The sequence below is a fragment of the Stegodyphus dumicola genome, chromosome 11 (assembly GCF_044657685.1).
Source record: "Stegodyphus dumicola isolate Sdum_Otavi_A_Nest chromosome 11, ASM4465768v1".
In the NCBI taxonomy this organism is placed as follows: Eukaryota; Metazoa; Arthropoda; class Arachnida; order Araneae; family Eresidae; genus Stegodyphus; species Stegodyphus dumicola.
Window position 1 is genome coordinate 76,332,031 of NC_140778.1, and position 13,600 is coordinate 76,345,630.

The following is a 13,600-nucleotide window of genomic DNA, read 5'->3' on the forward strand; positions in this document are numbered from 1 at the left end:
AAAATTTTTAACACATTCATAAATCTCTTAAATTATTTGTATCATAATATATTAGGAATGATTCTTGGAATTTAAGTGTTAATTATTTCATCAATGTTAAACTGTGCTGTTTTTATCTAACAGTGTGAATGTGACTGATTATAACAGTAACTAATATTGTGATATGCAAAATAGGGGTGTAAAAGGCCTACAACAACAAGCAATTCTAAAAATTGGGTCTAGTTAAACACTATTACTGATTAAAAACATCAGTGTCAGAAGTATATGGAATAAAACCTGCATTTTTAGAAAATGAGAGGCTTCATAAATGAATACTGTAATGATATATGTAAGGAACCAAAAAAATATTTTTTAGAAACGAGATACTGTTCTGTATTGGTGTGTATGATTTATACTGAGAAACATGACATAAAAATTTAGATTATTTCAGATAGGATTTCACCAGAATATTTTGTGTTATGGTATATCATTTGTGTATGTGGAAGTGATTTGTTCAAGATATAACTTTGTATTTTCATGCCAAAGATTACACCTACGAAACATGAAACATATCCTATGAACTTTGCAAGGTATGAACGAAACATTAAAATAAGAATTGGTTTTATTGGTGCAAATTTAAATGCAGTATACAGTATCAAATATATACCAAACATTTTCCAGATTATCTAAAGACAAGAATACATCCAAGTACAATTTTAAAATACTACTAGTACACATAAAATAAAATTGTTGTGAACTGTTGAAAAAAACTACAGAAAAATTTTAGATTTTGCTATGTTAAACCACGTTGCTTTGTTTATAGAAGTATAAAAATTAAACGTGGCTTCTTCACAAACTTAATATATCTATAAAAAAGATTTTGTACTTTTCAAAAACGTTATCATAGGTTCAATGCCATATAAGCTATTTAAAGTTGTGTTGTATTATACATAACAGCTAAACCAATGTGATTAGGGAACCTAGAAACATTTGTATAGACTGGAATATAACTATTATATTCTCTGGATTCATAAAAATGCGCTGCAGTTAATAACATCACTGTTATCTTTAATAAAATTCTGTAATTATTCAGATAATAATTAATAAAGTTTCATATGTGCAGAGGGGGTATTTCTAGATCTATTCAGGCATAAGAATAGTTGTGTTACCTTTTGGACGCGAGATCCAAAGGCAGGAGTGCAGAATGGATGCATTTAGTACCAAGAATGATAGTTACTAAGCACTGGATGATCAGATTTCCAAAACATTTTTAAATCAAAGAGAACTTTTTTAACATAGGTGGAGTGATTGGTAAAGCAAACCACATAGTCTGAATAGATGTTCCAAATCTTCAGGTAATGTGAAGCTGTTTCCCTGAGAAAGATATCCCTCCAACTAGGCAGATAGCCGTACATAATTTATAACATTCGATCAAAAAAAGTTAAAGCTTGGTTGTCACTTGTTAACAGATTCACTAGTACAAAGTAGTGTACTAAATTTAGATAGCATTTTTAATAATAATTATATTGAAGAACATAGATGCCTGCCAATGCTGTTGATCGCCAGAAACCTACAAGTAAAAATCACTGATATGTGATATTGCAGTAAATTTACATACTTTTTTAAATTAAATCCAAGAATACTTGTACCCATGAAGATCAATTTTATAAGAGATCCTTCTCTGGTGAGATTTTAGCTATTAAGAATAGGACTATGAAACAAATTTATGAATGTGTTATTGCTCCTATTATAATGTATGGTGTTGGAGCTTGGGTTCTAGGGCAGCGGAGTTGCTGAGACTAAGGAACAAATTGAATTCTATCCAGAGAGGCTGGCTGCTGGCAATCACAAGACGCTTTAGAACTGCTCCTACGGAAATTGCTAATATACTTGCGGGCATTCCGCCCATCTCGTTGTCCTATGACTTTTATTATAAAAAGTTTTTATTGAGATCAAATAAGATTGACTTTTATACATATACAGATGATATTGTTTTTAACACTGCTTTTTATATTTTTAATTGTCATCTTTTACATCCAAGGGAAAGAAGATCAATTACTTTTAATAGATGCATTCCTGTATTTAATGATATTGATGTCTATACGGATGGCTCGGGGTTGGAGGGAAAAATTGGCTTAGCATTTGTAGTGTTCTATCATGGACTGGAGATTAAACATGCAAAGTTTAAATTAGAAAAATATAATTCGGTGTATCAAGCCAAACTGATTGCTATACAAAAGCCTTGGAGTGGCTTGTAAGAAATCTGAATGAATCACATATAATTACAATACATTCTGATTGTATGTCAGTTCTTCAAGCACTCCCTGACCCCGAGCAGAAAAATTTAAATATTCAAATTATTAAAAATTTGGGGATACAATTGGAGGTATGGCATCAATTGAATTTTAATTGGGTTAAAGCCCATACTGGTTGTTTGGGCAATGAGAGGGCGGATGTCTTATAAGGTGTTTCTCCCACTTGCCCAGCGTGCCTTCGTGGTGTAGTGGTTCTGCACACTGAGCCGGTATTCCAGAGGTCCGTGATTCGATTCCCGGCGAAGCCTGTTGCTAATTTTTCATCTCTCTGGCTTCCAAAAAATCCTAATGTCTCTATAGTCTTAGCAAAAGAGGCAACAATGAGTAATGATATTGAAACTGTCGATGTACAAGCCACCAGGAGAAGATGCATTAACATTATGAAGTGTGACATTGTAGATAAACGGCGGACTCAATGGGAAAACTGTGCTTAAAATAATATGTTCATGAAGGTTTTTGTTCCTAAAGAAAATATGAATATTAACAATGACAATGACTTGAATCAGTTACTTACAGGTCATGGGAGATTTCCCTTTTATCTGAAAAGATTCCATGTTCAAGATAATGATTTATGTAAAGTATGTACAAAAGTAGGAGACAATGTCCACTTTATTACAGAATGTAAGTTAACCAGATGCATTGATGGAGCAAACATAGATTTTATGAAAAATGGTTTGCTTAAGGCAAGAGGAATAGCGCATAAGATTATGAAGATTATTAACAACAATAAAGAAGCCATTATCAGTGTGTGATTCGTGTGTTGTATAGTTGTGTGGTGATTTTTGTACTGGCGTAGCCCGTATAGGGTCATAAGGCAAACTTTGTTTTGCAAGGTGGACCGGGCTGCGCCCTAACATAACATAACCCATGAAGATCACTACTGACCTATGAATTGGCAGCCAGTGGAGATGACCGCCTAGCTAGCTTACCAGTGTAAGACAGTGGAAAAAAGACTGAACATATTTTAAAACTAAACTAAAGAACAGCAGTGCCCATCAAAACTATTGATGGTTATTGCAGTCATCCAAAAGGTTACTGGTGTCGGACACTGCAGATAATTTAATAAGCTATGTGTTATGACATAACATAACACTCCGAAAATTTTGGAAAGAGTTAATGACTTAAAAAAACAAAGTATCAGTTTTTATGAGAAACAGCCAGTCCTTCGAGAAATTTTTGTTTAAAAATTGGAAGGTCTCTGCAAACAACAATGAACAGATCTTAGAGAACTCCAAGTCATACACTTTTTTCTTTGTCACAAAAATATTGACATCAAGTGATTCCTCTTAAAAAAAGCAGAACATATAGCTCTGAACAGAAGTACATTATCAGTATTGATCTCCTTTTCTAGAAAACCATTGTGATTAGGAAAGGTATTATCATTTTCTTCTAACTAATGATTAAGGCTGCAGTATGCCATCCTTCCCCAGAAGTTTGCGTAGGTGATTCGTTAGTGCAAAATTCTGGCGATTTCGTTCGGTTTGTTTGGTTGCAGCTAAACACTCAAGAGCTATTTGACTAAAGGGAGGGATGCCTTCTTGGAGGACTCTGTAAAGGAAACAGGCGCTCATACACGTTACACATGGGGAAAATCAAGAAAACACCCATGCAGCCAGCCCATTTTCCGAGATTCGAACCACGGACCGAACTATCAATGTTCAGTGATTTTACCGCTCGCCTGCTAGTGGGCAAATATAGTAAAAAGCATTTTTTAACATATAACGGAACATTATTGAAATTCTGGCTTTTTTAAGTTTTGCTTTTCGGATTTCTCTATGCCAAGCATTAAATGCCCTGCTACAACCTCTATTACAAAGAGTAAGAAGGGAAACTAATAAAAGACTCAGTCAACGAATGCTTCAGCATGGAATTGCTAATATTCTAGGACTAGGGTTTGTCATAAGTCTTAACTAAACTTCTCTTTCTATGGTTCTGTTATGATTTTAGATATGTATCTAAGAAGTCTGTCTGATGACGTAGGAATACAGATTTGTGGTTTCTGAACGCCTGGACAACAGATCAGTAACGGTCTCCACAGTATTATCTATTTTTACACACCTTACTTTTTCATTCGTAAGAAAAGCTAGAGATGGAAGTCCGACACGCATATTCCTTTAAAAGACGCAAATATTGGGAAATATTCAGTATTAAATGCAGAGTCGTAGCTAGGGTTTTCAGCGCCCAGGGACAACTGAAGATTTTGCGCCCCCTACTGCTTGCCAAGGATGGAAAACATTTAATTCTAAAATGTCGTAACATCAGTTTGGCGCCCCTTGGATTCTGCGCCCGGGGACAGATGCCCCCCTTGCCCCCCCTCTAGCTACGCCCCTGATTAAATGGGTCATTCTAGATTCTAAATGTATAAAATGATAGATGTAATGGCGTACATATAACCAGATCAGTGCTGTGAAGTAGCCTTTTAAGTTGGTAGATATGGGTTTGCTATCTATCGTTATGGAGGCATACGCAGTAACATACTTAGTTGCTCTGTTTACATATTTAAGTTTTTATCCTTACTTCCTTAAAGAGGATTCTCGTCATTAAAATCATCGGTTAGAACGAATGATGCAGATAAGTGCTATCTTAAGCGTTTTCGGTTGATATTATCTATGAGTCCATTAGAAGGCAGATAAAATCGATACCAGATATATAATATCAGTCTGTACAGGTTGAAGACAGTAGTGAGCCAAACACATAGATGTTCCAGAAGGAAAGCGTTTTCCGTCGGACATCGAAATGCACAATGGCAGTCAGCCTGTCCAGTTCTGCAAGAATTGATAAGTAGTGTACCTGTGGAGCCTGCCTCAGCAACAATACAGAATATAGTAAATTAAAAAATTCGGGAATTTACAATGAATAAAATCCATTTGTTTTCCAAATAGCTCTTATACGTGAGTAGTACCGTCTTCGCGAGATGTCAGAAGACAGAGAGAGACGGTGAGGATGTCAAAAGGATCTGGAGAACTATCTCATCTCGGGAAGCCGAGTAAAAAGATGTTTCTACATCTTGACACTCGAGAATAAAATACGATCTGTGTGTGGAAACTGCACCACTATGAAATCGAAAGCAAAGGCGATGAACAATGAGAGAAAGGGAGTAGGCGAAGAGGTAGTTAAGATACGTGTAAAACGGTACAAAATTCTTAGACTGGTCCGTTCTACCTTTTGAAAAGCGACTTGCTGTGTCACACAATCACGTGATGCTGATGCAGTTCAACTACCTGAGCAGTTTAGGATAGATAAATACAGATTTCGGAAGCTTTTTGTAGGTCTTTATAAGATAATCCATGAGAACCACATGCAAAACCACATTAAAACTTCTATGTTGGATGATTGGTCAGAAATGACTTCTAGCTTCTAAAACTTAAATTATGGCTGATTCTAAATTGTTATGGACTAATTTGACTCTTTATGAAAACAAGAGGCATAAAGTAATAATATCAGATGAAACATGTTACTAAGAATTTCACTAAAACAGAGGGCTGGAAATTCGGACGAGGCGACAAAGGTGCTCAGTTCTTTCCACCTGCACTTTGAAGGTTTTATGAGACTTTCACATCCTGAATGATTAAGACTACTGAATACTGGTAGTATCACCCAAGTTCGAACCCATGCGAACGCTGGTTGCATGATAGGTTTTCACAGTATTTACATCTGCAGCATGAATTTGATCCAGTTTTCATTAGAAAGTCTTCATTTCCCCTCAGCAGATAGGACTAGCATGCTTTCCCGTATTCAAATAAGCTATCCTATTCGTCAGGAGGTCTGTCATGTCTTTTACATTATATAAATGGATCAGTGAATGCTCATGAATATTTCTGAATACATACATGTATTTTTCTGTAAGTACATGGCCGGACAGACATGTTTATAAGATTATATTTTTGTGGTAGGTAAATAAATATTAATTGTTGAAATTTCTATAAATATTTACAATCATTTTATTCTTATATAGATAATTTCTTACGTGCAATTGTAGATATTTCAATTCTGAGTTCGAAAATATTTAAACTGTAAAAATAGCTTAAATAATACGTTAAGTATGAACAACTACGCTCCTAACGCGTCTTGCTGCTGACTTGCTTGCTTGCTTTTGAAGCCCTAAGACCAATTTTTTTACAGAACTCGTGCTGCACCATATACACTGGTCATCAAAATTAAAGGGTAATGAGGAAAAAATATGCTCACTAAGTTAATCTTGCAACCAATGCCCGATGCTATAATTATTTACATTAATTAACAGTGGCGTAGCTAGAGTGGGGCAAGGGGGACATCCGTCCCCGGGCGCAGCATCCAGGGGGCGGCACATTGATGATAAACATTTCAGAATGAAATGTTTTCCATTCTTGGAACACAGAAAGGGACGCAAAATCTTTAGGTGTACCCGGTCGATGAAAACCTTAGCTACGTCTCTGTTAATTAAATACATTTGAACACAAAATTGCACTTCCGCGCATACTTCAGCGCCAGAAATATGCAAATTCGGTGACTGACAATGGGGTGCGCAATGGATGCCTGTTGGAATTCCGGTCTGTTGTAAAGTTTAAATTGAATATGGTTTCTGAGACCAATCAGTATTCAGTAGTTATGGGTCAAAGCATCATTTAAGTGAAGGTCAAAGTGGCGAACTATGGTATAATCGAGAGAAGTCAGTATGGAGGTCGAAAAAGATTTGAATCTGGAGCTGCTTTTTAAGCAATGAATCGGTTGACAGACAGCCTTGGTCAACGGCGACCAAGAGCAACAAGTACATCAGAAGAGCGTTTTATATCCTTGTTGGCAAGAAGAAACTGCAAGGGATTTGGTTTTAGAACTTCATGCTGCCATAGGAACTCGAATTAGCCGTTCTGCTGCTGCACGAAGGCTTAACGAGGTTGGACTGTATGGAAGAAAACCAATGGTTTGTGTCCCATTCACTCCATCTTCCAGAGGGGGCCTGTTTAAACTGGTACCGTCGTCATGTTCAGTGAAGCCAAAACGACTGATCCCGAGTATTGTTTACTGAGAAATCCAAACATAGTCTAAGCAGTGATTGTAGATGTGTGTTGATCTGGAAAGAGAAAGGAACACACAACTTCCCTTCTCTTGTCCGTGAAATATACCGTTTCCGCGGCTTAATGCTTTGAGGAGGAATTACGACCAGTGGCTGCATTGGAATCTTTCAAGCATATCTTTCAAGGAGGTTTTGTAACCGCTCGGAGATATGTTGAAGAGCTACTGGAACCCCAAGTTAGACTGTTTAGGAGTGCTATTGGCCCAGAAGTTTTGCTAATGGGTGAAAATTTTTGGTCTCGTCGAGTATATGTGGTGTAAGAATACTTGTAAACAGAAGATATCACTCAAATGTATTGACCACTTTACTGAATTAAAAATTTTGAAATTTCAAGAAAATTGGATGATTGGTTCCCAAATTACGAATTTTCCTTAATTAAACTAAATCAGTCGGAAAAATGCACCAAAAATACGTATCTCAGGATCTAACCGACGGATTTTTTTCAAATTTTGAATTTTGCACTTCCCGGATGCTCAAATGAACGTTAGCGTTGATTGTAAACTGTTTTGCTAATTAGGAGCCTTATTAGCAGGTTCATTAAAAAAGCGCTACTACCTCATCTCCCCTTCCTAACTCTTCCTTGACCGCCTTCGACTCGGAAAGCGACGGGTGTTGGAGGGGGGAGTTGGTATTCGCTCGAATGTTGGAATCGTCAAGGCCATTCGCGAGGGGTGAAATTAGCGTAGTGGCGCTTTTTTATTCATTATGCTAATTAATCATCTAATTTGCCAATCCATCTAGAACAAAGAGCATCCTTCATCTGACCATCCATCGGTTGTAAATTTCTAAATTTGGAGCCGATCGCATGATTGGTTCCGGAGATACAAAATTTTACTGAATTTTTCTTAATTAGAGAAATTGAGCCGGAAAATTGCACAAAAATACGTAACTTTTCAAAGAATTAACGGATTTCGTTCAAATTTTGAATTTTGCACTTCCCGGATGCTCAAATAACGGTTAGCGTTCATTGTAAACTGTTTTGCTAATTAGGAGCCTAATTAGAAGGTTCATTAAAAAAGCGCTACTACCTAACTCTTGCTTGAGGGCCTTCGACTCGAAAGCGACGGGTGTCGGGGAAGGGGAGATGGTTTCCGCAGGACTATTGGAATCGTCAAGGCCATTCCCCATGGATGAAGTTAAAGTAGTGGAGGATTTTTATTCATTATGCTAATTAATCTTCTAATTTGCCAATCTGTTTGGAACAAAGACCAAACCGCTTTTCAAAATCTGGCAAGATTGTAAATTTCGAGCCGATCGGACTGTTAGTTGTTGAGATACGTATATTTTGTGCATTTTTCGAACAATTCGTGATTTTTGGATCTGAATAAGAAAAGCAACTTTGAATAATACAAATTAATATTTCTAATAGCTTAAATCAGTGTGCTCATTTGTGTTACTGAGCTACGTAATCATTCACTGCTTTTGTTATTATATATAAGTTCATTAATATATATACTGTCGTATTTTTGGTAACAAATGTTTCTGTTCGCATAAAGCTAATATTAAATATAATTTTAATTAAGAAATTTTAATTGCAAAAAAATAAATATAAATATAAATAAACTATTTATTTAAATTCCGACTAATTATTTTTTCGTTCAGGATTTTAAATTAAATTTCTGTTGCTTAAACATGGTATTTGGAAAGTTTTCTTAATATAAATATATATGGTTGATTGATTACATTAATATATACTGATGCACTTTTGTGTGTGATTATGTTGAAGTTTATCAAAAGGAGTTTTAATAACGAATCTACTGTTTGAATATTTTACCCGAAAAGTTTTGCAGTTACACTTGGCAAAAAGCCTGAGCAGAAAAATTGCTGAACACTGGTAGTTCAAACGTGTATGCAGTATATTGTGAATGCATACCTAAATAAAGCGGGCACAGCCAGCGCAAACCGCAAAACACTGGTAGTTCGGTCCAGCTTTCGAATAAAGGCGATCGGGCTGGCTGCATAAGTGTTTTCGTGATTTTAGGTATGTTTATCGTGTATGCAGTATTTTCTGGACGTATACGCCAATAAACCGGGCGCAGTCCGCGTTGAACACTGGTAGTTAAGTCCATCCTTCGAATACCGGCGAACGGGCTGGCTGCATGCGTACTTTCGTGATTTAACGCATGTGTATCGTGGACGCAGTATCTTCTGGACGCATATGTGAATAAAGCGGGCGCAGCCCGTTCAAAGCCGCTGAACACTGGTAGTTCGGTCCAACTTTCGAATAGTCGTTAAAGAGCTGTCTGTATGGGTATTTTCGTGATTTCACGCACGTGTATCGTGTATGGAGTATCTTCTGGATGCATACGAGAATAGAGCGGGCGAAGCCCGCGCAAATCTGCTGATCACTGGTAGTTCGATCCAACTTTCGAATCTCGGCGAACGGGCTGCCTCCATATATGTTTCATGATTTTCCGCATGTGTAACGTGTATGAAGTATCTTTTGGATGCATACGCGAATAAATCGGGCGCAGCCCGGATAAAATCGCTGAACATTGGTAGTTCGGACGAACTTTCGAATAAAGACCAACGGGCTGGCTCTATGGGTGTTTTCTTGAGTTTCCGCATGTGTATCGTGTATGCAGTATATTTTGGATGTATAATTTAATAAAGCGGGCGCAGCCCGCGCAAAACCGCTGAACATTGGTAGTTCGGTCCAACTTTCGGCATGCGGGGTGGGTGCAAGGTTGTTTTCGTGATTTTACGCATGTGTAACGTGTATGAAGTATCTTCTCGATACATACGTGAATTAAGCGGGCGCAGCCCGGGTAAAATCGGTGAACACTGGTATTTCGGTCAAACTTTCGTATACCGGGAAATTTAACACGGGAACTCTTTTACACACGAGCAATATATAGCGGGCTCCAGCCCGCTAGTTTAGTAGTGAAATACTGCGACAGACTATGCAGATCAAAAACTGATTAATAAATTACTTGTGTAACTAGCAAGGATGAAGTAGTGACAAGATTAAGAGCATTTTAAATTTATATACTGTTTTTAATTCATCATATTTTAATTTATAAACTATTTAGAGATTATTTTATATACAATATATTTACATGATGAGATATCAATATGCATGATCAAAAGAATCATGAATTATAAGAGTTTCATTATTTCCAATGGCATCTATAGCAGCTTTCTTGTATGAAGTTGTTGCAATATTTTCAGTACTGCATGGACTTTTTCTTTTCTTTCTCGTAGAAAAGAAATTCTTTTGTTTCTCTGCTTTTTTATTTGTAGGTTCATAGTTCACCATTTTCAATTTCGGCTTTTCGTTCTTTAATTTTGTAATCACTTTATTCAGTGTGTTTTCAATATCTCCAAAAGTTATATTATTTACTGTTGTTGATGTTACAAGTTTTGATATGATACTCAGTTGATCTATAATATGGTGCTTGGTTCCTGATTTTTTAAATTTTTGTGCTGATAGTTCAAGAAAGGATTTTACATCATTTGATTCTTTAGTTTTAGCTGGCTGTTCTCTATTAGGTAATCTTGTCTTTAAAATTATTGCATGTATATGTTTACAGACACTTCCTTTAATCGTGGCATCTGTGCATGTGCATACAAATGCATCGTTACAAATTTTGCACCATTTACAAACAATGTTACAATTAATGCATTGTGTATGTATTTGAGTAACAGTATATTCAAGAGTAGGGTCACTTTCTGAAATCACATGCCAAGGAAACTCATTGATTTCTGTGATATTATTAGCTGGAAAATTCATTGCTCTGTTGTGTCGTAAATTTGTTTGGTTGATCTTTGATGTGTTTGTCCCTTTTGTTGTTTTGATAAATCTCTGGAACCATTTATCTTGCACCATATTAATAAGCTTCGCAATGCACCTATGAACCCTCTTGTTTTTCAATCCATCAAGATAAGAATATTTTAAAACTCGATGCAGTGCTTCAAGATGATTGTTAGTTGTGATGTTACATCTTTTTCTATAACATTTAGCCCACAATTCACATCTGTTTCCATAATTTGAAGCAAAATAATTAGCAAACTTGTCTGTATCTCTATCAGCAAAGAGTTTGCTGAGGAAATCAGATATCAGTGCTTCAAATTCTTTTATATCATGACATTCAGATACTACATTTAAAAATTTCAAAACTTCCTTTCGCTTTGAGGGGATAATTGAATTTGCTGCTTGCAGCCATGCCTTTTTAACGTGCCAGGTGCATAGAATCCTAAATTTGGCATCACACATTACGGATGTCCATGCAGTATAATATACTGGTGCATCATCACTCGTAAAGCGGTTTACAGACAGCAGTCCAACTTTGTCCCTAATACACTGAAAAAAGTTTTGCATTGAACCTAAATTTACTCTATTGCTTAGGCAAAAAGCAGCAGGAAATCCTGAATTAAACTCGTCTATGACTAAAACTGTCAATAATTGAAAATCGTAAGCATTAGTCCCATGTGTGCTATCGATGCATATGCTATCGGATCCAAACTTTAAAAGCATATGCTTTTGAACATTTGTCATGATGATGATGCAGAAGTCACTAATTTCCAAGTGCTGATCTGCTGCTTCTCCTTGGAATTTTACAAAAAGAACTGGATTATCATCTAAACATTTCATTTTTTTCTATCCAGATCCTTAAACTGACAGCATCAGTTGGATGATATTGTTCATCATTACCAATACAGTAAGAATTAGAAATGTTATGTATGTCTTTTTTTGTCAATAAATGCTCCCTGCAAATGTCTTCTTTAATACTATTCCTTGTGGAATCTAATATTTTCTGTGGTGGAATGCCTTCATTTAACTTACCTGAAAATATTGCATTTATATGATAATGTTGTATAATAATGTCTGTTTTATATTGAATTTCACAATCAAGTTCATAAAGAAACTTACCTGCAATCACTTCTCGCAAATCTTTTGTTAATGGCAAATGTTCTAGATCTACTGTGTGTCTCACGTGTGTTTGGAAATATAAAATCTTAATAATGCCATTACTGGTAACTTCAATAGTAGATGGACAGTGCCCCTCTATTTTGCAGGTACCTTGTGATTTTATAGCTCTTACACCTTTACTTTTAGAATTATAAAATCCAGATCGATTACAAAGGAAGTAACTCTTTTTCCCACTTTCTTTAAGAGTTATTGTACTTCTCAAAAAGTAAGAAATTTTTTCCCTTCGTTCTTCCTCACTTTTCCATTGTAAGAAATCTAAATTTGAAGGGTGAACATTAGCCTACATACAATATAAAAGCCCATTATAATTGTGAACTAGTGAATCTTTAAAACAAAATTACTAATTTAAAACTAACCAAAATCTTATTTTGGCACTGATTGTAAATAGATGCTGGTCACTTTAGCAGAATTTTTTTTCTCTTCAAGAAGAGGGACCTGTGTCTAATTGCTCTCAAAACTGATAGTTTTATTTAAAATCTACACTGAAATAAAGTTGCCTAATTTTAAGTCAGGGGCGTAGCAAGAGGAGGGCATCTGTCCCCGGGCGCAGAATCCAAGGGGCGCCAAACTGATGTTACGACATTTTAGAATTAAATGTTTTCCATTCTTGGCAAGCAGTAGAGGGTGCGAAACCTTCAGTTGTCCCTGAGCGATGAAAACCCTAGCTACGACTCTGTTTTAAGTTGTACATTGGCATATTTTTCTTCCTATTTGACAGTTACTAGTACTCGTGTTCCAGCTAAACAAGACTTAAAACATATTCCCCAAAGTTGTATAATAATGCAAGAAATTTATTCTTAAGAGACAAATTGTCATCAGACATTTTCCATAACATGAGTGTCATCTGGCCTATGTCTAAAGTAAAAAAACATTGTAGCCTGTTTCTTGATAACTGATACAATGTGTATAGGTTATTAAAATTTTAAGACATCGAATAAATTTCTTTAAGTAGTTTTAAAATAACATATAATAAATTTTAAGCCTCATTTACATATAATAAAATAAGTGTCTATCATTATGATACTAAACTTACGATTGAAGGTTGCCACTTTAATAAAGATTTTAACAATTTTTTATTAGGTCCACATTATTTTTGATACCTTCATCATACATATGCATTTTAAGAGATCCGTTTGTGTAATAACAGGATAGTCTTTTTTTAATGAAGCACTGAATTACATGTATAAATAATTATGTAGCAGTACATCTCTATATATGTTTTTATTATTTAGAAAATGTTTACTTCATATTTCAAATAGTTGAGGAAGAGAAATATTACTTTGAAATATTTTTACTGAAGAATAATGGGGGTTTATCAGG